This window comes from Strix aluco, chromosome 16, assembly GCF_031877795.1.
Source record: "Strix aluco isolate bStrAlu1 chromosome 16, bStrAlu1.hap1, whole genome shotgun sequence".
NCBI lineage: Eukaryota > Metazoa > Chordata > Aves > Strigiformes > Strigidae > Strix > Strix aluco.
Genome location: NC_133946.1, coordinates 700,813 through 713,156, shown reverse-complemented (window position 1 = coordinate 713,156; position 12,344 = coordinate 700,813). Strand labels below are relative to the sequence as shown.

Below are 12,344 nucleotides of genomic sequence, written 5' to 3'. Positions count from 1 at the left end.
TATCTGTGTAGCCACATTCTTCAGGTGGCAGTGAGGCAAGAAAGTAATTGTACTTTAGCATTTGGAAAGTTGGCATACACTTTTATGTCAGCTTCCCATATTAACTAAATGCTGTTTCAAAAATCTTCCATGTTAGACATAGATGAAAATAACTTAGAGATTGGAGGAGCTTTTCAGACAGGAGTCAACAGAAACAAAAATCCTACTCTGCCTCTGCACAGTACAAGCAATATTTAAATATTCCAGGCATTTTCACAACAGTTTGGGTTGGAGGAAATCTGAACTGAACAGAGACTATTATCTTTCTAATGGCATTTTAAATTCATTGAGCATGTTGGCAGATAGCCAGTTGTCTGACAATATTACAGGAAAGGGGTTTGGTCAGAATGACCTAGGCACATGCAGGAAAACCATTATCTTCTCAAGGCATTCTGCTTGGGATAATAATTTTGAAACCTACAGCAAGGAATGGATCATGTCATAGCAGTGAACTTGGGAGAGAACACCTGGGCTACTGAGTGCTACAAATGTGCAGAAGTATTGATACTCCCCTCATTGCTGCTACAGAGAAAGAGCCCTAAAAGGCTGAATGCTGTTTAAGTGGAGAAGTTTGACAGCTTGTGTCTGGGAACGTAGCTGCCTTCTTGCTCAGATTAACACTGTCAGGCAGTACCACTTCAGGGTGCCAATGTGGGCTTTTGGGCTCAGTGGGAAACGCTGTGGTTCCACAGTACAGAATCACTTTCAGACTGAGAAAGAGCATCTGTGAGGGATATAACTGAGCACAGTTACTACCAGACTGTGCTGAACAGAACAGAAGGCTTGAAGGCTATGCCATGGCCTGAAAACTGGTTTGGTACAGTTCCATCCCAGCTATTTGGGGGACAAAAGCACTCTGATCAGCCATCTGATCCATATACTTTTATGTCTGTGACACTGAATGTTTGAGAGAAGCCCCCAGAAAAAATCGCTGCATGTGTCATGGTAAGCAAAAATATTTTTCTCCTCCTCTTGATTTCGAGGCTGTGAGCTAAACCATGATGTTTGCTTTCCTTTGCCATCCACTTTTAACACATAAACAAAGCAACCACTCTTCTGTTGCAATGTGTCCGAGGTAGCTGTAATCACCATGCTGACTGACAGTAACTGGTATTTGCTTTGGTTAGCTTTAAAGTCATGCTAATTAAAACTATCTTCCTACTCACATACTGAAAGAAACACAGCATCTGGAGGCAAGACCATGTTGTCAAGCACCAAGAGGGAAAACTTTAATAAGTCTTCAGGCACCAATATTTGCCTCCCTCAGATTGGCAACAGTAGCCTCCATCCTCCAAAACAGCACTTTATCGTACTATCTAGGCTCTTGTCCTCTCAATGTACATCAACAATTCTACTAGTAGGACAAGGAAAGCTTATTACACTAGGTAGCAAACCAGCACATATTGTTGATTGGGCATTTATGTGATAGCCAAGGATATTTACTATTTTTTCTGAAGTTTCCTTTCTCCAGTACTTCACTGGAACACTTTCTTGAACATGCACAACATCCCCAGAGACCTGTAGAATGCGGAATAGAAAATACTGAAATAGGAAGAAGAACTAGGGAATACAGCGTGCAATTCCTCACGTGTGGGCTTTAGCCAGGACACTGGAATCGGTACAGAATGCCTAATAAACTCTTTAATCCTGGCATGATTTAACATTGTCTTAAAGTACCTCCAGCAGCCTGTTGCCACCCATGTTAAGTTGTTTCATTGTGGAATCAGCAGAAAGTGCTCACCCTTCTGAAGCATCAGCACACTGCCTGCTGTGCTGGTTCAGCTGGATGTTGTCCATTCAGTCGCTCACTAGCTACAAACATTTGTTAAGATGACACTGGAGTCAGAGGTTTCAGAACAATTGTCATCTGCTCAACGAAAACCTCTGTAAAGTCTTCAAGGTGATTTGAAATCTAGCAAAATAGTTTTCAGCCTTGCAGTTTCATAAGATATTACATGTATTCACTTACAGAGACTTGAAATAGGTGCCAGGAAAACTAAAATAAAGAACTTCAAAATCAGATTAAATAGATACCCGTGAGTTTTCCAGGACTCTTCCATCCTTCATTTTCTAACTTGTTAATATAAATGTTTCTGCAAGAAGGAAGTCAGTACCAAGAAGAAAGTTAGAGTGTTTGTATCTTGTTCAGCTTTAATTAATGCTGTGTCATTTCATCAGTGTTTTTTAAAAACCACTGATAAAACTAAAGATGTACTTGCTTCAACATCCTCCTTACGATGTTGCCAAACTCACATTAAGTGTGTAAAAAGATTTTATAACTAAAGATACATATGCATCAATTTATGTATGTTATCATTTGACAACACTGTCATAAAATGCTATTTCTAGTGCCACTATTGTCTGCTTTGATTATTTTATTTTTTGTTATTCTGGCAAATGTGGAACTTGTCTGAAAATATTCAGGTTCTGATGTGAGAACCACAAAAATTGTAGGTTCCAAATGACTACAAGAACTACAAGATGTCTTGATTAACCCATATTTACCAGCATGAATATTAGCTTTTTCATTGTTCTGTAATATAGGCCCATACAAAGAAAATATACTTAGTATGTTGGTGTAAGACATTTTGATGGTTTGGTAGACATTGCATTCCTGCTTTCTTTTCTGTCTTGTATGGCACTGCTGTCTTCCATACCATTTAGTAGTTGCATAATTGTTCCTTTCAAGCATACAAACAATGAGGTCAACTTGAGTCATGTCAAATAACTAGAGCAAATACCACATATGAAACCATTTAAGATAGCAAGTCATGTGATCACATATATTACCTCTGGCCTGGATTTTCTGGATCATACTAGAAGTGTGTTAGAATACACAAAAGCAACAGAGCTTATCAGCTGACTGTTTTGTCTATGATAAGCAACTGATGAGCAGTTTATTGCAAAGTATTTAACAAAGACAAGCTAGAATTGAAAGGTACCTTCCTCTAAATCATTATGCTGCTTCTTTAAACTGACCTTTTCAAGGCAAACCCTGTGTTTTCCTGCAGAAAAAAAATGTGACAGGGATGAAGGTTTAATTTTATTTTAGTGGTTTTAATGACATTCAGCTATGTTACATTTTAAAGCTGCCTAATTATCAGATGTAACATCTGGGATATAGTATCTATCAGGCTGTGTTTTATCCAAACTGGGCACAGATACAAGAAAGTGTTATTTGTATTTATTAACTGGAACATATTAACAGAGAAAGGTCAACACTTTCCCTATTCATCCTTCATCAGCAGAGAGGCTGATGAGAAAGCAGGGTAAAAGTAAAACTCCTTAATCAACAAAAACTTGTGACTTCAAAAATATGCAAGGCACATGAAAGCAAAGAGTAAGCTTCTTACCTATGCATTTTTTTCTTATATTGAATTTTGTTCAGTTCAATTGTACTCATAGAGCACATTGCAGACCTCTGTTGTTTTTAACTGAAGTCAAAAGAAGTGGTTTCTCTCTTGTGACAGTGATTGACAACAAGAGCATTAAAACGTTGTTCCTAAACAAGCAGCAATTAAGAGAAAGCAGAACATGGTTAAAATAGATCCCATTAATATGCTTCATTCCATTCTGCAGCACCCTTGAAATAGTTAAACTGGTCAGTTGCTTCTATAACCCTCCCAGCTATTTGTGATAGTAGTTACAGTTACTGGCCCTTCAATGCAAGTTTTTCTGCCTCATGTCCAGAGATTCTGTGAGTCTTTCTCTTTTGTTATCTACACTGCCAGGCCTCACAGAGAAGAGTTAACTCTCTTCTAACCTTATGGTCCTAGAGAGTTTCAGACTGCTCCTGGAGGGTGTGTGTGTGGACACAGAGGTGACAGATACAATCCTGTTGGTATCTCCTACTGTATAGCCATGTGTTTCTGTACCTGTATGCTCTCATTAGCCAGTTTTCCAGCCATCTGCTACTGCACTGGCACCATTTGCATTCCCAATATAGCACAATAGAGTGGCTTTTCTTGCATGGAGAGGATTCTCAAGACAGAAGCTTTATTCATAATAATGTAAAAAATGTCTGACTGGGTTAGAGCAGTAGCCTGTCTAGGCCAGTGTGCTGCCTGCACTGTCTCCTGCAGTGAAAGCAGGTACTGTTTAGGGATATCATGTGAACCTGGCCACTTCCTGTGGTCTATTCTCCTCGTAGTCTCCTAGCATCATTGGATTAAGGACTTTAAAGAGCACACCTCTGCCTGTAGTATCTGTTTTGATACTGTCATCTGAGATATCTTCTCTCTTTTTTTTTTTTTTGGAGTTGCTGATGCTGTCTAGCTCCACAGCCTCTCAGGACAAGAAATCTCAGGAATTCACTAGCTGCTGTGTAAAAAAAGTATTTTCTTTCATGAGCTTTAAATCACTTCTCTGCTAGTTTAAGTGAGTTCGCCCCCACCCCAGTTGTAATATTGCAGGATTTGATGAATGACACTTCTGTATTTACCTTATACATACCTTAATGATTTTGTAAACCTAAACCACTCCTCAGCCTTCACCTCTCCAAATGGAAGAGTTACAGCCTTTTTAGTCTCTACTCAAAAAGCAGCCACTCCATCCCCTTGACCCTTTTCATTGCTCTTCTTTCTGCCCTCTGTAGATCCACTGTCCTTCTTGTGACGTAGAGATCAGAACTGTGTGCTGAACTCAAGGTCGAGGTGCACCGAGGTTTTATGTAGTACCAGACTGACCCCTCTGTCATGTTCTCAGTAACCTTCCTGATGATGTCCAACATACTGACTTCTGGCTGCTGCTGGACACTGAGCTGGAAGATCACTTTTTCCCCCTCAGCATCTCTGATTTGGCATACAGCACCTGTTCTCTTTCTAAAAGGACTGGGATTTTCCAGGCCCTTTCTCTATCATACATCATTTTTTTTCTAGTCACATTTACTTTGAATACATCAGAGCTGCCAAAGTTAAAATCCAGACTAATTCAGTGACTGGTGGCTTCAAATTCCTGTGCTTTTAACCAGAGAGCAGAATGGAATCCTAACTGGAAACCAAAATGGATCTGGAACAAAATTTGAAATATTATTTTGAAGCCCTTTTCAAACATATGTATATATAAAAGTTACTATTTCAAAATAGTAATTTGACTGAGATCTGCCATCCCCTAGCAGACATTTGTGTGGTACAAGGACTATTTAGACTTGTTTTTACACAAGCCTTTGTTTCAAGACCGTAGCAAGGGTGCCCTGGCTGCTCTGTGCTGCTCTTTAGATTCTCACTGGGCTTGTTCACGCAGGGGCCTGCCTCCAGTGATCTCCAATAAACAACCTTTAATGGAAGAGGGCTGGCAATAGCTTTGATTCCTGTTCTTCTCTATCTGTCAAATGTGTGGTTATTACTAATGATGCGCCCTGTAGCTGACAGGAGGCTTAAGTTTCTCAAGCCTTTTCCCATCAGTCCCTGTGGGGTGCCTTACTGCGTGTGTTTACATGTATGTGTTTCTGTGCTTCCATGAGCTGTATTTGTGTGTGTACACACAAATATAAAATATAAACATATTATAAACATAAACACAAGTATAAAATTCTTTTAAATGCAGGCCTCCCTGCTGGCAGCAGCACTGTGCCACTTTGACATCCAGCAATAATTTTAAATGAGAGTGATTTATTTTTCTTTAGAAGGCAGCAGATGGCAGCATTTATCTATCGGGTAGTGGTGGTTCAGCCTGTCCATTAGTCCTGTCTCCCACTCCTCTTGTCGAACTGCCAGTAGTTAACTGCAGTGCTTCACCTTATTTGCAGCTTTACCTGGGGCCTTACAGATTGAGGGAGAGGGAAGCTCTTTTCCTGGCCTGGGAACATGGCTGGTGCCTGTCCTGAGGCAAAGATGTAGGCTGATGCCTGATGTAGGCTGAAGTAACTTCCTGGGTGAAGGTTCCATGCTCCAACTGTGCCCCATTCATACATTTCCGTTCTCCTATTTGTAACTGTTCATAATAGAGTATGTAATACGTAAGGTAGGTGGGCTAAATGAACCAACTAGTGAATCACTGTATATCCAGTGTAGAGCAAATTTAACCAGCATTGATTCCAAACCAGAGGTAAAGAAAAAAGGTACCATTTCAACTACCTATTTTAAACCCATTATGAATAAAAGGCCAAATGTTATATGTAGGTATGTAATTTTTTGTAGCTACTCTACAGTCATAGAGACGAAAAGAAATATTTTGTTGGAAGTCTCATGTTTCAATGCCTGTTTGAATTACTCAGCAGGATTAAAAATAATTTTTTTAAAATCCTTCACATAAGATGAGAGAGCTTTACAATATTTTATAAGTCATCTCTACTGTGTTTGGCTTCGTCAGGCAGAATTTGAAGAAGCCTTTCATACCAGATATACTGCTTCCTTCTTGTGTAAATGTTGTTGGATTATGTGTTACAGTAAAAACATTTTGCAGCAGGTTATTTATTAAAATAAGAATACTTTTATTATACAAAGTATATATAACTTACATAATTATATCAGAGTAAATATGACAGTGATTTCAATCCAGTATAAAAATTTCATTGCAAAAAATATTCCCTGCTGTTGTAACAGCTAGAGGAACAACTTCAGTTCTGTGGTTGTAGAAGCTGACAGCTCACATCTGACTACTACCGAGGTGGTGCATTGTTTATGCCTTATTTAGATAGATGGGAGAAACGGGTCAGTCTGATTCATTGCGCTGTTCTGATTACTGGCTTTTAAAAAGCTCTCTGTCTAGAAATGAAGAGCATGTGTACCTCTCTCCAGTCATGAGTTCTCCTGAAAAGGCAATACCGGTCTTTCTGACTTCAGCCTTCTTTACTCATCACTAAATAGGTAATTCCTGTAACACATAGGAGCCAGTGTTGTCCTTTGATCCCTTCATGTCACACCTTGAAAACATTATTTTCTAAAAAAATGCTGCTATGTTCACTATTCTCGTGGTAGCTCACAGTGGCAAAAGTGGTATCAGGATAGAAGAAGTATCCAGGCATCTGTTGGGCGAAGGGTAACCCCTGAGCTTGCTCAGAACAACGGAAAGAACAGAATAGTTTCCTTTCTCCATCTCCTCAGAATATGTAAAGGTATTGTGCTGTTCCTGCTCTTTCTGAGTAAAGCCCAGGAGGAATGAAAAATTTGAGTCTCTGCCTTACTCAGCACATTGAGTAACCAGCGCAGGCCAGATATAAAATTCTTTTAAACGCAGGCCTCCCTGCTGGCAGCAGCACTGTGCCACTTTGACATCCAGCAATAATTTTAAATGAGAGTGATTTATTTTTCTTTAGAAGGCAGCAGATGGCAGCAAAGTTGTACAGATGTGCCAGACTAGTAGAAGAAGAAAGATATCTTAGTACACACACTCTAACAACATTCCATGGAAAAAACTTATAATTTGTTTCTGTCTGTCTTGCAGTGTGGTTAAGACAATAAATCAGGTTTAATGGCCCTCGTGCACTTGTACCGTGAGGGGGTTTTTTACCCCCTTAACCAGGAGTTAATGAATCAGACTGTGGTGAGATGATGTGAATTATCACTCAGTAAATCATCTTTGTCTCTGCAGGAATCACTTCTTTGTGCACATCTTTTTATATCCTTCATTAAACAGACACTGATTGCCTTGTGCAAATATCATCACAAAGTGCTAGACTGTCTGTGCACCCTGACACATACAGGAGCTGTGACTACCGATCTCTGCTGTCAGTTGTACACCACTCACTCTCTCATTTGAGTTAGTTGTCTGGATACATCCTTTTCTGAGGCAAAATAGGTGATGAGAGTTTTTTTAAAAAGTAGAGAGGAGAGAGGCAGAAGGAAATGCTACTATATAAAGTCCTAGTGTTTAAAACACTCCAAAATCCTACTGCATTAAATAAAAAATGAAGTCTGGGTTTTGGACAAGAACACTGAAAGTTTCTGGGACTCGATCCCTACTCATGAACACATTTAGTGCCACATTTGACACATATATGTTTGCTGAAGCTGTCATTGCCAGCAGCACCACATCCACTTAAGAGGAGCAGGAATGATCATACATTGCTGAACTCATTTCAGATTGAACTGAGAGTCTGGATTTGAAGTACCTCTTTTTGATAGAGTTCCTGTCCCTTACTTCTACCTTTTAGTAGTTTCTTCAGTCTTCAAAACCAGAATTTGTGAATAAGTGAAGCATAAAGCAAAACTTATAGTACAATCTGTCAGTATAAAAATAGACATGTTTTTGAAAGAAAGCTGGGGCTTGGATTTTTTTCCTGCTGAAGTCAGTAGAAATTTTGTTTCAGTTAGATGGGATCAGTCTCAGCCCTGGGATTTGGTGTTGAGATTCCTATCTGGCTCACCAGTTCATCACCACCAGCATGTCTAATGTCTGTAGGCAGTATGGAGACTAATGATATATGCCAGTTGCATATTTTTCACATTGTTTATCAATAAAGGGCCAGGCTATGAATTTGTTCCTTATGCAGAATGAGATGCAGAGCTTCACAGCCCGAGGCAAAAGATGGCTTAGAAAAAGTGACTTAGAAATCCATCATTTTTTCCTTGTCTCTAAAGAGAACAAATTTACTTTACAAGGTGCAGCTGTCTTCTTCCAGTGTGCAGACTCAGATCTGCTCCTGAGTCCTTATATACAGGCAGGGACGTGTAGCGGCCTCTGAGAGTTTACCGCTTTCTAGCAGAGAGCCACAACAGAGTCAGGTCATGTAAGGGGAAAGGAGGAAACACACACACCCTTTTGTCCTCTCCTGTAACAGCAGTGGGATGAATTACATGGTGGCCTTTCAGTCTTTGAGTGTTTCGGTTTCATGATAACTCCTGTGACAGTAACCACCTATTAAAAGGACAATAATGATGTTTGTTTGATGAACTGCTTAGTTTGCTCCTGAACTAACAGATCCGTTATGTTTGTTCTCTTGTTTCTGCCAATACTACTGAACATCAGAGATTAAGGCCCAGACATTTGCTTGTTTAATTTTACACCATGTTAGCAAAGTATGAAGAAAACATAAACTATTTTGTAATTGCTGGAAAAGTTGCGTGTAATTTGCAAACTGACAGATTTGGGAAGTGATAGTTGACTGAAAGTATTGGAAGAATATTTCTTTCGCATACCTATTCTGGGAGTCAGAACTTATTACAAAATATCTGCCTTCAGCTGGGTTGGTCTGATCTTTCCTGACTTTGGAAAACCCAGGCTTTTGTAAGTGGATGGGAGACTCAAGGAGGTCTGGTTTGATAAAAGTTATCACAGAATCAAAGAAACTCAACAGATTTCATTTGGCCTCCTTATTGCTGTTGCTGGGAATTTTGCAAGCAAAACACTCCAGTCTTATCAAATCATTAACAGTGATTCTAGTCTTAATGGAACCATTTGTTTTTCATTTGGAGACGTTACAGTTATCAAGCATTTTGACTAGTGTATATAGCATGGAGTAAAAAGGCTTTTACACAGCAAAGTTCTTTACCTCATGAACAAATTATGCTCCTTCTCCTCATGAAGGATACGTGGCCCTGCTCCAAAGAATTAAGTATTTAAAAATTAAAAGAATTTCAAAGCTGACATAAATTATTTGGTGAAAAAGAGTGTGCTTTAAGAAATATTTGGATAATAAAGACAAACCCTTGTGAAAACAATAAACAAATTTTAGTTAGGCGTAATTGGATTTAGTTATTGGTTGTACTCAGTCATGCTGGAATTTTTTCTCCTGATGCCTGTGTGCTCTACACTACTTAAGTAAGATGTGAGATAATATAAAATGGTGTATTGACGGCACGAGGAAAATATTTGGATGGCTGTCTGGAGTTGCCATTATTGGCTTTAATTATGACTTGCTGTCCTTTGGGTACTAAATGAGCCAGAAAAGTCTTCATATGTGCCAAAGTATTCATTAGTATTCCCCTTTCTGTCATTGTACTTGCAGAAAAAGTTCATATCTGGCACCTGACTGCAGTTCTTATTAGAATGGACCAAGATGCTTTGCAGATTTTGGTAATCATCTGAAAGTACACCAGTGTCTCTACTTTTTGGACACAGTAGAAGTTGTTCCTAGGTAACAGTGGGAGAACTCTTTGACCACTTTCTGATGTAACTGGAGAACAAGCATTTTTTGCAGTCCTCCATGTGACATGGCTGCTTAAAGTAAATTTTGAGGTACCAAATGGGGAAAGAAAAATAATTACCTGTTTCCTTCTTCCAGGTTAGGAGACCTGCACTAGGACTTTATGGGAAAGTACTTGTATATCAGCATTTTAGGCCCCTTGCCATCATTCTGTGTAGCACTAATAATGGAGTCACAAAAATCCTTCCAAGATAAAAATAGCCTTTGGAATCTGTTTTGTTAATAAAACATTGTCTATAGTGAGGTACCTTTTCTTTGCCATAGGGTGTCTCAAGGGTAGGTACAAAACAAAATAACTCATAAAGAATATTCCACAAACTCTTCTGACACTTCACTGTGGAGACTCTGCTGAGAATGGTGACCACTCCTTTGGCATCTGCTCTTGAACAAACTGGTGGACAAGGATGAATTGCTGCTCCAATACATAGTTACCATTGCAAAACTCAATTTTAATTTAGAACCTTGTTTGAACTGAATTTACAGTCATGTTTTAAGCAGCCTTTGGAACACCAGACTGTTCTTAGAAATGAATACTTTAACTAAGGTGTTGTGTAAACAGATGCTCCTGATTTTGGAGGCATTTGATGACATCTTCCACTTCTCATCTGTCACAAGCTGGCCTTGACCTAAGCACACAGCTCCTCTTGACCTTCTAGGACTTTAAGAGGATGCTTGCTTTCATGGGCTGATACTGTTTCACAGTCTTGTTCTCCCTGAAACCTCAGGGGTTCCAAAATCCTCACACTCCTCAGAGATTTTAATCTAACTCATGTATGGATTTCAACTACTGGTTAAAGGTTAGTGCCCAATGTTTTGCTTTGTAGAATCTTTGTAGTGAAAAGATGCTTACCCAATGTTCTTCAGTAATGTCCCCAGCTTGGGCAGGAGGAAGAGCTTTCATGGACAGCTCTCGCCTGGGGCAGGTGCAGAAATGGATGAGGAGGGAGAATGCTGTCTCTATATATTTTAGTCCTTACAGACCAGTTGCCCAAAACCTGGAACTCAGTTTGGGATAGGGGGTTAGCTGTGCAATGGGAAAGAGTCCCTGCCTCCTCTGTCATTCTCCTCCAGCCTATCTAGCCTAGCCTGACTAGGTTAGCTAAAATACACAGTCATAGTATTTCCAGGGTTTACTTTTCAGCTCCATACATTCAAAGAACGTGCTGTCTTCCAGGCACAGGGCTACTCACTACTTTCTGGCATGTCTAGTTCAACAGTGTTGGTTTCAAAGATTTGGGAAGTATGGGGTTTGGAGGGAATTTTTTCTTTTTAAAAAATATATTTATTTTCTTTAGTTGCTGTTTATTGCAACTATGGAGTTTTGCTCCTCCCTACAAATGCGGCAGGTGGTGCTCTTGATCCTTCCAAACAGAAATTGCACTTACTAAGCTCCAGTAAGGTCAGAATTATGCCATCCAGCACCAGCTTGCTGGGTTTAGCCCTGTCTGGTTAGTCCAAGGATCTTTCAGCTTTGAGTGAAGTGTTTTCTGCCAGTGAAAGGGAAAGGAGGAAAGAAAAGGTGTTTTAACTGGGGACTGGGTTTTGGCAGCAAATGAGGAAAAGATCAATATAAACAAAAGTAGCTAACTGGCAAGTCCATACTTAACCACGCTATAGCCCAATCCAGCCTTGTGTCCCAAGTTTAGGTGACGAAGATGCTAGTTGTGTAGCCCCTAAGTAAAACACTGTAGCTATTAAACACTATGGTTCTGTTGAAGTAATTTCAGCTGCGCTGTGTACTTTAAGTAGGATCACACTTTCACCTACACATTGTAATTTCCCACCACAAGCATCCCAAAACTTATAAGCAGCAACTATTCTAATTTCAAGATCTTTCATGATGTGAGAATACCCATTTGCTTGTGTCTCAGCTGGCAGCTATAATCTGCGCTGAAGGTCATGCATTTGCTGTCAACCCTTTCATCTTACAATATTTGGATCAGAAAAGCCATGAGCAGTAGAGGGGTAAATTCTCTTCCAGCTGTTAGCAAACAGATGGTAATTAAAACCAGAAAATGTCAATATATATGCATTTTTTTTAAAAAAGAACATTTCAAGTGGAAACCCCACCCCTCAAGATTCCAAAATTCTTAGTTGAAAATGTTTAGGAAAGTAACTAAAAATAGGCAGTTCTGAGCAGAACTTCAAAACTTTGGAGAGGAAAATCATTGCGAATATATGCCAGATATCTAGTCAACTGGATTCCTAACCAAGGTTTTTG

The 12,344-nt window shown here is 39.5% G+C and overlaps 1 protein-coding gene across 4 annotated transcripts in view; it reads left to right on the top strand.

Annotated features, from left to right (window-relative positions):
• The window catches only part of SBF2 (SET binding factor 2), a 302,371-nt gene that overhangs the window by 19,169 nt on the left and 270,858 nt on the right, over positions 1-12,344 (top strand). The window lies entirely within an intron of this gene.